This window comes from Triturus cristatus, chromosome 9 (assembly GCF_964204655.1).
Source record: "Triturus cristatus chromosome 9, aTriCri1.1, whole genome shotgun sequence".
NCBI classification, from domain to species: Eukaryota; Metazoa; Chordata; class Amphibia; order Caudata; family Salamandridae; genus Triturus; species Triturus cristatus.
In genome coordinates this window covers 241,374,176-241,387,308 of record NC_140592.1, presented here as the reverse complement: position 1 = coordinate 241,387,308, position 13,133 = coordinate 241,374,176, and the positions used below count along the sequence as shown (strand labels likewise).

The following is a 13,133-nucleotide window of genomic DNA, read 5'->3' as shown; positions in this document are numbered from 1 at the left end:
GTGAGCAGGAAGCACCAGGGCTACCGTGCTCCTTGCAGGCAGTCACAATGCTGCAGCGTTGTGATTGGTCCCTGACACGGCACTGAGCCAGGGGCTGGAGGGGTGGGCATATTCTCCACGCAGGCTGTAATGCAGCCAGCATGGAGAACATGGTATGTGCGCATGACTGTTTCGGGTGGCCCGAGAGGGACCGGCCAAGCACTCATGCTCACATACAAAGTGCAAACCACTCCTCCCCCTGCTCTGAGAGCAGCCCCGCCCCACAAAGACACCACAACGGTAAAAACTAAAATGATAACCTCAGGTTATTATCATTTTATTTTTCCTTATTTACTCCGCAAAAAGCAGTGGGGCAATGCTCTTCCGTCTTAGCGGAGGAGCCGCCACTGCCCAAAAGGGGTTAGTGGTGGATTGGTACAGGGAAATTTACACGTGAGTTCTTGAAGTCCTCTTTCTTCAACCGTTACTAAGCATGTTGCATTTTGTAGACCAATATTTACAATAGGAAAAGTAAAAGTATAAGATGCACCATGATGAGTGCCTTTGGTTGAAAACACTGACAGACTCAAGGTCACCTTCATGACATGGAGACAGATGAAAACCTGTGTTCATATGGCTGGGTAGTCTCCCAGCAACGTCTATCATGCACGCCAGCCCTCACTCAAAGCGCGGAACCATTTAAAAGCAAATTCCATATCAGAAAAAATACTTCACTGAAAGAAACCTTGATCCGCACATGGGACTATGTGCGACACCAGCAAGTTCTCACATTTTGCAAGCAATACATTCAATCTCACTTTTAATGGTCTAAGTCTGGGCTCAAAAATACCAGCAAGCAGAGAGTCCCTGCCTGAGGAGGCAGAGTAGATTGATGGTGTCACATATGACATCTCACTACTTGAGAATGGTGCTCTTTATTATTAAATTGAGAGCAAAATCAGCCTGAAGGATACCAATAATCTGTGATACATTCAACAAGCCCTGACTTTTTAGCCAAGAGTACTCCCCAGCACATGCTGGGATTCACATTTGCATAGGATTTGAAAGTCACAGTATTCAAATTTCTGATGGCCAGAAAACCAGGGCAAGCTGAAGGCATCAGACAGGCCATGACACAGGTCGGAGCTACAGAATTCAAGCGATGGAGCAGCGGATCGCAACCTTTTGACTTTTCTGAACCTCCATTTAATTATTATTGGAATCCGGGGACCCCCACTGAGGCATTACTAGAAGCCAGGGACCCTAGACTAAGTCATTTCAATTATTTACATTTTAAATCAATTGAATTTTATTGGAAAGGTTGGATCTTATCTAAATCCAACTGAGGCCGCCCATCATCCATATTCTATTCTGTTTGATGCACTTGCTGCTACAAATCAATCAGGGGATACCAACTTAATGTTTAGCCTCCAATTTCAAATTCCTTTACCATCACAGAACTTTTAAAAATGTTAAATTTTGCTTTTTAAATCATATACAAACAATCAGTTAATATTGTTTAATTTTTTAAATAGTCGCGGACTCCCAGAGTAGGTGTCACGGACCCCCAGTGGTCCACAGACGATAGGTTAAGAGCCGCTGCTGAAAGTTACAAAACACACGTTCAAATTAACTAAAGTGCAGCGGGCCGTGAAAATATTCAGTGCAGCACTGGGCTAATGGGAATAAATAGCGCAGTGCAGTTTAATTTGCACACTTTCACTTAAGACGGAAAGCTAGCCCTGTTTTTTTTTTTTAAATGTGTTTTACTAATTAGGCTAATTAGGTCCCTTTATTCAAAAGTTTGGAAATTCTAACTGACCAGTTATCACATATGTTTTTTTCTGGATTTATTTGGTGGTTTGGAAAGCAGATAACACACAACTATTAGAACAAACAAGGCAAATCTTAAAATAAAATCTGAAACAAACAGACGCGGTAGGACGCCAAGAAAAAACAGTTCATGACATTAGAAAAGAATCCCAAGAGGTTACTACAATACACTGGAATTTCCTCCTCGGAAATGTTTGGGTGATCAGGACTGGGAATATAAATAACTCATCCCTCTACATTTGTTAGCTCCTTGAGCAATACTCCGCCAGAAACAAAAAAAAACAAGCATTGGCAATGCCAATATGTTTACCTTATAACTTAAATCGTCTCCTTAGTCATTGATGAGGCCCTCAATAAGTCATCATACATGCTCTCTATCACTCATCCTTGCATTCATACATTCATTCACCCACTTCTTGCGTTCACCTGCTCACCCCTTCACAATAAAACAGACACACAAACTCAACAATCATTTGAATGATAAATAAAAAGAATAAAAGTAGAAAAAAAGAAGACATGCCACCTCATAAACTTGGAGGTCATATGCTTGGAATAGAAAAATAAAATTAAACAAAGCAGGGTGAGTCGCCATGTTTCAATGGTATTGTCCATAGTATGTAATTGTTTTAAACTTCCATGTTTAGAAGCAACATGTTGGCCATCTTTGCGCACTAAAACAATGATACAGTACGGACCATTCCATCAAAAGATAGCCTTCTTATGTAAAGGTGTATAATGTACCACTGTTGTATTGATCCAAGATAGTCAACTTAATGCTTCTGAACAAAATGGTCATCTTGGCACAGTAAAAACAATGATTCACTGTGGACAGTACCATTACAAGATGGCATCTCAATTTAGAAATTATGACCACACAGGATGAAGCACACTGCACATGAAATGGCATCAAATTAGTTGCCCGTTTTGACTGTCTAGGAAGCTGCAGGATGTTCCAAAACAAGAAGAGGGAAAGTAATAAAATGGGGCCTATAAAAGTAAAAAATGGAAAACTAACAGATTGACTTCCAGCCAGATAGTGAAGTACAATGTTTTTCCACAGGAGCTGTGTGACAGCCTTGCCCAATTCTTCTACATCAAGATCGCAACCATATACAGAAACCTCGAACCCCAACCTACACCTACCGACTTCCTCGACAGATACAACACCGTAACCAACGCAAACCACACACTGACCACTTGCACCATCTTCTCCACCCAGGCCCCTCCTCCCCATCATGAAATCCATCCACTCGGGAGCTCCCACAGACCCATGCCCGCACCACATCTTCAACCTCAAAAACCAAAGGATCAGCCTGGAACTCACCACCTTACCCAACACCTCTATCACCACAGCAACATTTGTTGATGCCTGGAAACACACCGAAGTCAGACCACTACTCCAAAAAACCTCCACCGACCCATGGGAACTCAAAAGCTACCTGCTCCCATTCCCATCGAAGGTACTAGAAAAGATCAGCAACAATCAAGTCATGACACACCTGGAGCAGAACCAGCTAATCAACACCGCCCAGTACTGCTTCTGCAGCAATCACAGCACCGAAACAACCCTGATCGCAGCCACCAAAGACATCCAAACCCTCCTCGATTGAGGAGAAACAGCAGCTTTGATCCTCCTTGACCTCTCGGCAGCCTTCAAAACCACATCCCACCACACACTGATTGAAAGACTCCACCACATCGGCATCCAAGGGGACACGCTCAGATGGATCCCCTTCTTCCTCACCAGAAGAGCCCAGAGGACCCACCTTCCACCTTTCACCCCTGAACCCATGGAGATCACCTGCTCATCCCTTAGCCCCATGCTCTTCAACGCATATATGACCCCGCTGGCCAACATTATCAGGTCCCATGGTCTCAACATTATTTCCTATGCAGACAACTCCCAACTCATCCTCTTACTCACCGACGACCCCACCACCACCAGAACCAACCTCTAAGGATGCATGCCAAACATCGCTGACTTGATGAAGAACAACTGCCTGCAGCTGAACACAGACAAGAGGGAAGTACTGATCTTTGGCAACAGCAGCAACACATGGAATGACTGTTGGTGGCCATCAGACCTAGGACCTGAACCCACTCCCTCCAATCACGCCAGAAACCTCGATATCATCATTGACAACAAGCTCACCATGAACTCACATATCAACACCGTCTCCTCTGCCTGCATTCTTACTCTGTGCATGCTACAAAAGATCTTCCCGTGGCTACCACTACACATGAGACGCGCAATGACACAAGCCCTCATCACCAGCCGACTGAACTATGACAATGCCCTCTATGTAGGAATTGCTGCACACCTTCTACAGAGACTTCAGACCATCCAGAACGCCATAGCAAGATTAATCCTTGACCTTCCCTGACAAAACAACATCACACCCCACCTCAGGAAACTTCACTGGTTCCACGTACAGAGATGCCAATTCAAGCTGCTGACCCACATAAACAAGGCTCTAGACAACCAATGGCCCGCCTATATTAACCACCGCCTGAACTTCCACCAACAATCGAGAAGACTACGTTCTGCCTCATTTTCACTTGCCCATACTCCCAGCATCTACCGAAGCAGAAGTGGAGGACACTCCTTCTCCCACATTGCAGCGAAGACCTGAGACAGCTTCAACATGCAACTCTGGACCATCACCTAATTTCCGGAATTTAGAATGGCCCTAAAGACCTGGCTATTCAAATAAACCTCCAGGGTCTGCAAGCATCTGAATACCCTATCGGTGTCCTGATTGATATAATTTTTTTCTCCACATGTTATCAGGCAAACTCACAGGACAATAAAGGCAGAAGCCAAAATGGGCTAACTTGCTGTCCCACACTTTTATGGTGAGAAGCAGAATGTGAATTACACTAGAACAGACAGAAGAGGACTGACCTAAGTATTCCTCTATGTATGTGTATGCAGAATTTTAATTTTTTTTATTACAAGGGCCTGGAAGACAACTACGTCCCATAAGTCCTCCTAAGATGGGCTGGCAAAGATTAGCCTGGTGTCAATGATCTATTCATAGGATTTGTCAAAAGAATAAGCCAACCCTATAATCATTGCTCTCATTACAGTAATCTGTGAGAGTTCGTATAACAAAAATTCCTTTCTATAGATATTAACAAGGTGTAATATCAATCCACCCTTGAAGGTATATTGGCTTTACCATGAATTGCACACAAAAAAATGTCAAGCCTACCTCCTTTGTCATAAAATTGAACAATTCAAAGCCTTGCATAATTATTTGTCACCATAACAAACTCAGTACTGCTGTACCCAGCATACATTTTCCAACAAGGCAAAAAATGCACTGGAGGCACTTCTTTTCTTCTAAAGTACACAACTTCTGCCAAATCAAGATCTGTTCTCAAGGCATTCAATACTGGTAGGGGGAGCAAAAAGCTTCTCTCTCAGTAGTCAAAATTTTAAATATGTACAAAATTAGATTTGGCAAAATAATATGCAAGCACAATAAGGCTTCTCAAAGTCCAAATCTTCTACCACAAAGATTTCTCAAAGCGGGTAACCAATATTAAAACCCTTGCATACTATGGTCATCTGTGAAATTACCTGTAACAAAACACCTGTCTACCAACTTTAACAGTGTAATGGCATTCAACCCTTAGAGGCCTACTGACTTTAGAAATGCATTCACAGTAAATAAGTCATGCCAACTCAAATAACTTTACAAAATAAACAGGCTTAGAGCTTTGCAAATAGTTTTTCACCATAACCATTTCATTCCTGTTGTGCTGAGTATAAGCTTTCCCACAAGTCAAAAAGTGCAGTACAAGCACTCTTTTTCAGCTGAAGCACCCAACTTCTGGCCAATAAAAATCTGTGCACAAAATTATCGACTTCTGGGCAGGGGCAAAGTCCCTCTCTCTAAAGTGCTTTTTAGGTAACAGCCTACCGCTAAAACATCCTGGGGACTTTCAAAATGTTGACCTAGGAATGTATTCCATGATTACCATTGCCTTTGTAACTCGCACTTTCTCGCTTTCTATTTGCTTCCTTTATTTGCTTTAGGCTCTCCAGGTTCAGTTCGTCCCTAAACAGCGTTTACTCTATTCTTCCACAAACTCGCTTTCTGTAAACATGCCTTTAAATCTTATCTTCTCACATTTGCTGTTGTGCATTTAAAGACAGAGGTCAAATGTTAGGCTCTCTCTTCCAGAGAGCCTGGTGTTTATTTTTCTTTCCTTGACTTCAAATTGAGAGAATTTATGTGACAACCCTGCTGAGTACCCATGTAAGAAGAGAAGGGGTGGGTTTTTTTTTAGCATACAAAAAAACTGTGCGGATGTTTAAGAATATATCAGAATTAGTACAAATGAAGCACATCTTCTTTGTAATTCTGAAGTGTGGTGGAAACAAATATTTGAATAAGATCAAAACACATCAATCCACTAGGTGATGACATTTGCACACATTATTGCTTATGTGCAGTAAAACCGTATTTTGGTGCAAATGTAATGGTCATTTCAATTGAAATGGGTTTCTGTAATGGCAGTGCGCTATCACACCATGCATACTCCACATTACACCACTTCACTAAACCTAACCCAATCAACCCCACCCCACTCCAATCTACCCCACTCTACCCCAATCCACTCCTATTTACCCCAGTCTACCCCACTCAACTCCAATCCACTCCAATATACAACACTCCAATCTACCCCAATCCACCCCACTCCAATGTACCTCAATCTAACCCACTCCACTCCAATCTACCCACATCTACTCCAATCTACCCCACTCCAATCTACTCCATTCTAATCCATCACACTTCAATTTACTGCACTCCATTCCAATTTACCCCATTCAACTTCAAACTCCACTGCAATCTATCCAACACCTCTCCACTGTATTCTACCCCACTCCACTCCAATCTACCCCAGTCCCCCATAATCTACCCCACTCTAATCTAGCACAATCTACCAGACTCCAATCTACCACAATCTACCCCCTCCAATCCACCCCACTCCACTCTACTCCGCTCCACCCCACTCTACCGAAAACTACCCCACTCCACTTTATGCCAATCTACCACACTCCTCTCAAATCTACCCCTCCACTCCAATCTACACCATCCCACCCCAGTCCACCCCACTCAAATCTACCCCACCCCCCCCTCTACCCCAATCTACCCTACTCCAAAATATCTCTCCCCAATCTACCCCACTCCAATCTATCTCACTCCAAACTACCCCACTCAAATCATTCCTCTTCAATCTGCACCACTCCTTTCCAATTTACCCTACTCTAATCCACCCAATCCACCCACTATATCCGACCCTAATCTAATCCTCTCCACTATTTCCTAATCTATCTCCCTCCACTCGACTCCAATCTATACAACTCCACTCCGCCCCACTCAACTTCAATCTACCCCACTTCACTCTCCCCCATTCTACCCACTCAGTCCACCCAATCTACCTTACTCAACCCCAAACTTCCACATTGCATTTCCACTCTACCCCACTCCACCTCATTCTAATCTACCATATACCACTAAAATTTACCCTACTCCAATCCACCCCACTTCACTCCAGTGTACCCCACCATAATCCACCTAATCTATCCCACTCCAATCTACCCCACTCCTCCCTAATCTACCCCACTCCAACCTATTCTACCCTACTCACGTCCTATATACTCCTCTGCACTCCAATCGACCCCATGCCACTCCAATCTACCCCACTCCAGTCTACCCCACTCCCCTCCAATCTACCCCAATCCACTGCACTCCTCTCTTCCCCAATCGACCCCTCTCTGCTTCAATCTACCCCAATTTATATCACACCAATCTACCCGATCTACCCGCTTCAATCTACCCCACTCCCATCTACCACACTCAATCAACAGCTATTCCCCACTCTAATCTATCCCACTCTAACACTCCACCCCACTCTAATCTACCCACACCTCTCAAATCTACCCCACTCCCCTAGTTGATCCCACTTCACTCTACCACACTCCACTGTGCCCAAATCACACCCACTCCACTTCACTCCAATCTACTACACTCCAATCTACCACACGGTACTCAAATATACCCACTCTACTCCAATCTAACCCACTCCACCCTACTCCCATCGACCCCACCCCACTCCAGTCTACCCTACACCAACCTACCCCACTCCAATCTATCCCACTCCAAAGTACCCCACTCCAATCATCCCTCTTCAATCTACCCCACTCCATTCCAATCGACCCTATTCTAATCCACCCATTCTACCCCACTCCACCCTAATCTACCCCACTCCACTCTTCTCCAATCTATCTCACTCAACTCCAATCTCGACTCCACTCCAATTTATCCAACCGCACTCCACTCCAATCTACCCCACTCCACTCCAATCTATCCCACTTCAATCTGCCCACTTCAATCCACCCAATTTACCCCACTCCACTCTACCCCAAATTACCACACTCATTCTACTCAACCCAATCTACCCCACTCCACTTCACTCCACTTCATGCAACCTACTCAAATCTACCCCACTCTAGTTCAATCTAACCCACTTCAACAAAATCCATCCCACTCTACCCCAAACTACCCTACTCCAAACTACCCCATCCTATCCGCCCACTCCATTACACCCCACTCATCTGCAATCTACAGCAATCTACCCCACTCTTATCCATCTAACTCCACCCTAATCTGCCCCACTACACTTTAATCCACCCTACTCTAATGTACCCCACTCCAATCTACCCCACTCCACTCTAGTCTACCCCACTCTACTCTAATCTACCCCACTCTAATCTACAACAGTCCACTTCTCACCGCTCTTCCCTAATCCACCTCACTCCACTCCAATCTACCCAATATATCACAATCTAATCTACACCATTCCACTCCAATCTACCCCACTCCACCCCAAACTACCCCACTCCACCCCAAACTACCCCACTCCACTGCAATCTACCACAATTGAATGTACCCCACTCCACCCCAAACTACCCCACTCCACCCCAAACTACCCCACTCCACTGCAATCTACCACAATTGAATGTACCCCACTCCAATCTACCATGCTAATCTACCCAACTCCAGCACTCCAATCTACCCCAAACCACCCCACTCCACTGAACGTCAATCAACTCCACTCCACTGTACCCTAATCTACTCTATTCCACTCTAATCTACCCCACCCACTCTACGTCAAAAACTTTTAGCCATGCTGAACAGCAGCCACACTGGTGTACAACATGGCTAAAACACAATCGAATAGGCGAGACCTATTGACTTTGCGAATCCTTGTTAAAGTTCTATTATGATGATCACCTAGGGTAACCTGACACCTGAACTGTCAAGATGGACCTAAAAAAGCTTAAAATCAGATGGTGTGCATGAAGCAGACACGTAAATAAATGGGAAAATGGCAGATTGGGTGATCAGAGGGGCATATGTATCAAGTTCCGTTTTTGCAATTCTCAAATAGCGATTTTTAGGGAATCGCTATTTGAGAATTGCAAAACGGGATGTAATAAAAAATTCGCAAATGTTTTGCGATTTCTTAGCATTCCTTAATTGCGATTAGCAAATTGCTAATAGCAATTAAGGAATACCTTCCCATTCATTCCTATGGGCCAGGAGGCTCATATGAATGAATGAGAAGACATTCTCAATTAGCGATCGCAAATTGAGAATAATTTCAAGGGTGCAAGGGTGTCATACCCTAAGAGCATGTATGTGCACCACATGGCACTTTGAAAGATACCAAAAAGTGCATCTTTCAAAGAAATCGCAAATTACCAACAACTTGAAGTTGGTGGTAGTTTGCGATTTCTTAAGGAGAAATCGCACAACTTGGGTGCTTGTTACATTGCATTTAAGGAATCGCAATTTGCAATTCCTTAAATGCAATCGCAAAATAGAGAATCGCAAATTTGCGATTCTCTAATTTGCGATGACCTTTTGGGATGATTCATCCCAAAAGGCCTTTTCCCGTTCGCAAACGGGCAGATTCTGAGAATCGGCCCGTTTGCGAACGGGAAAAGGGCTTGATACATATGCCCCTAAATCAGATGCCACTTTCTGATCTGTAGTATACACAACTTATTTTTTTAACTTTGCAAAAATCCATCATCATTTTTACTTTGGGCTTGAATTAAAAAAACAGGTAACATTTCTAACGATGGTAACTTCTTTTAGCTCACGTCTCCCTTTAACACTGTGGCCACTGTAAACAGGAAACAAATGTGTGCCAAGCCACGTGGGACACAGTGTCCTTTCAAGGAACTAAGGTTTTTAACTGGTAAATTTGTTGATGTTGTTGGTGTGTCTGTCTGCCCAAATAGAAAGGCTGCTAGTGTAAACAGAATTTTATAGGAGGCCAGTTTCATGCTGCATAAGCATTAGAGCAACAATTAGCGCTGTGTGGTTTAGGGAGAGTGAGTGATGTCTGATGCATGAATAACTTACGACAACAACCAGGGACATCAGCATGCCCCTAGTACCTGCTTCTAGTTTACGCTAAGCATCAGTGATTCATTTGTAAAAAGAATAAGTACCTGGACCCAAACGTTTGATGAAGAGCTGGCGGCAACGCTATTTAATGCCGATGGTCCAAATACCAAGGCTGAGTAGTCTTGATCCCACCACATGCATCTTGTAATTACCACCCCATACACTCCCTGCCCCCTTTATCTCACTCTTGCAAGTTCCTACTTTCCTCCCTTTGTCACATTCATTCTGTCTTTCTCTCCATCCTGGTTTCTCCCTTTTGCTCTACATCAGACTCAGATGAGGATAAAATGCTGTCTCCAAAAATGAGTGTGTTGGGCACCAGTGCTACCACCTACTCAAATTAAGCACCGCTGGGCCTTCCTTTTTGCTGACTGGAGTAGGAGGAATAACAGGTTCCCCAGACATGTCTGCTCTTTAGAAGTGAGTCTAGCACGTCTGCCTGTTTATGAACACACAGACATCACTCACTCTCCCGAAACCACATGGAGCTAATTGATGCTGTAACGCTTATGCAGCATGAAACCGGCCTACTATAAAATGCTCGTTTCACTAATTAGCAGCCTTTCCATTTGGGCAGGCAGACGCACCAACAACATCAACAGACGCACCAGTTAAAAAGCTTATTTCCACCTGGCTTGGCATTGGCACACACTCGTTTTCCTGTTTAAAGTGGCAACAGTTTTTGAGGGAGACATGAGCTAAAAGAAGTTAACCTCGTTAGAAATGTTACAGGTTCATTGAAGTCCAGGCTTAAGTTAAAATGAAGATGGAATCTTGTGAAGTTAAAAAAAAATGGTTGTGTCTATTACCGAGCAGAAAGTGGCAGCGGATTTAGATCGCCCAATCTGCCATTTTCCCTTTTATTGTATTGTATAGTATTGTATTGTGTTGTAATTGCATTTATATAGCGCCTACTACCCTGCTTCATGCATGCCCTCTGATTTTAAACTTTTTAAGGTCTATCTTGATAGTGCAGGTATCAGGGTACCTTAGGTGATTAACAGAAGAGAACTTGAACAAGCATTGGCAAAGCCAATTGGTCACGCCTATGTGATTGTGTTTTGGCTAGTGGCGGTTTCTCTTTGAGGGCGTCGGGGCTCCGCCCCAGGTAAATTTTTTCATTTGCAAGAGAAGAATAGAGATCACATTTATTTAATAAAAAAAAAATCCCGAAGAACACAGGGCACGGTCTCAGAGTCTGCAGTAGTCTGCCCACTCACCAATACCTCCGTGCCAGCTCCGCTGTTCACACTACGTCACATCACGTGACTGAGTGATTGCTTTGCTGCTCCCGGGCCCAAAGGAGCCTGCTATGTGTTTTCCGGGCCGACAACCTCACAGCCCTGAAGGCTGTGATGTCATCAGCTCGGCAAAGACCTAGCTGCAAGGCCCAGTCTCCACCCCCTGATGGCGTGGAGGTTAAGTTAGCCCCGGGCGTTTTTAATACAAGCCCGGGATCGCTAACTCTCCACGTCAATCAGAGAGTGGAGGAGAGCTTGCCATGGTGTCACCCCACCCCTTCCCAACTCGTCACAGGGCGTGGTGGGACCCACCCTGTGACGAGTTGGGAAAGGGTGTGGCAGGCGGGCAGCCAAGGAGTCGAGTGACCGTCTGCGCAGGCTCAGACTGCTTCCCGCGCGCGTGAGTCGGCAGTTGGAGGAGTGGCAGCCATTTTATCCAGACGGACGGTCACAGACTGCATTAGAGCGGAGCGGAAAGCCGGGGTCGAGGAGCCTCAGTCAGTCTGTCCTGAAGGAAGCGGACCGGTCGTGCCCTGCAGCAGCAGCTAGTCCATGTGGTTGCAGGCTGCCAGGTTGCTGTCCGGAGTAGACTTGTGAACTCGGGCAGTTCACCAGGTAAGGCCCCCAGGCGGGCAGTTTTTAACTTATAGGCCTGCGTGTGTTAGTCTACTCTCTCTGATGGTGGAGCGGAGGAATAAGGGGAGATAGTTTGGCTTATTATGTAATCTTTCTTATCTGTGGCAATAGTGTTAGTACAGGCCAGCCGCGCCAGAACAGATAATGCAGTGCGCGCAATTCACTTCAGACATTTGCTGCACTCCGTCCTACGAACGTCCTCGACGGGTATTTATCCTTCAGCGAGAGAACAATGAGTGAAGAGAATGTAAACGAAATGTAAACCACGACGCAATGCGAATTTAATTACGCACATCCCATTTCAGAAGCCAGCCTACAAGATGGAGGGTAAAAAATGAGCAAGCTTTTGTTTTCAACTTTCCATCGGGAGCAAGACAGAATTTTAAGCAACTGGGTGTTGAGTATTTATTACTCCAAGGAAGCAGGCAGACATTGTGTGACAGGCCTGCATTAGATAAAGAATGATCCGCGATAACACAGATGGCCGGTTTGAAATTAGCAATCACGGCCATTGAACTTGCTTGGAAAATATAATTGTTGTTCTTTCAACACATGCTGTATGGGGAAGTCTGAAAATAAATAGAGATACGAGCAGTGAAGGTGATCGACTGAATGTGAAATTGCCAGAGAAAATGAATTTGTGAAAGCAGTTGGCGATGATTGAGTAGACTTTGACACACAGAAATATTGTTCTTAAAGACAATCTGCCGATATTCCATTAGTTCTTTTGGGAATGCGGCCCATTAACTGTTATATTTATTAAGCTGAACGCAGTGGTGATACTAGAAAATATTATACCACAAACTGCATATTCACACTGTGCTAAGTTAGCGTGCCATTGGCTCTCCCGGGACCTACAAAGGTTATGCTAATGAAGCGAACACCGAGAGCGCTAAGGAAGGGATTCGGAAAGGAGCACTTCCTTTTTCGATCGTGCTGGAGACGGGCA

General features: G+C 44.5%; 1 protein-coding gene across 1 annotated transcript in view; it reads right to left on the bottom strand.

Annotated features, from left to right (window-relative positions):
• The window catches only part of EFCC1 (EF-hand and coiled-coil domain containing 1), a 249,513-nt gene that overhangs the window by 164,129 nt on the left and 72,251 nt on the right, over nt 1-13,133 (bottom strand). The gene's annotated exons all lie outside the window — the stretch shown is intronic.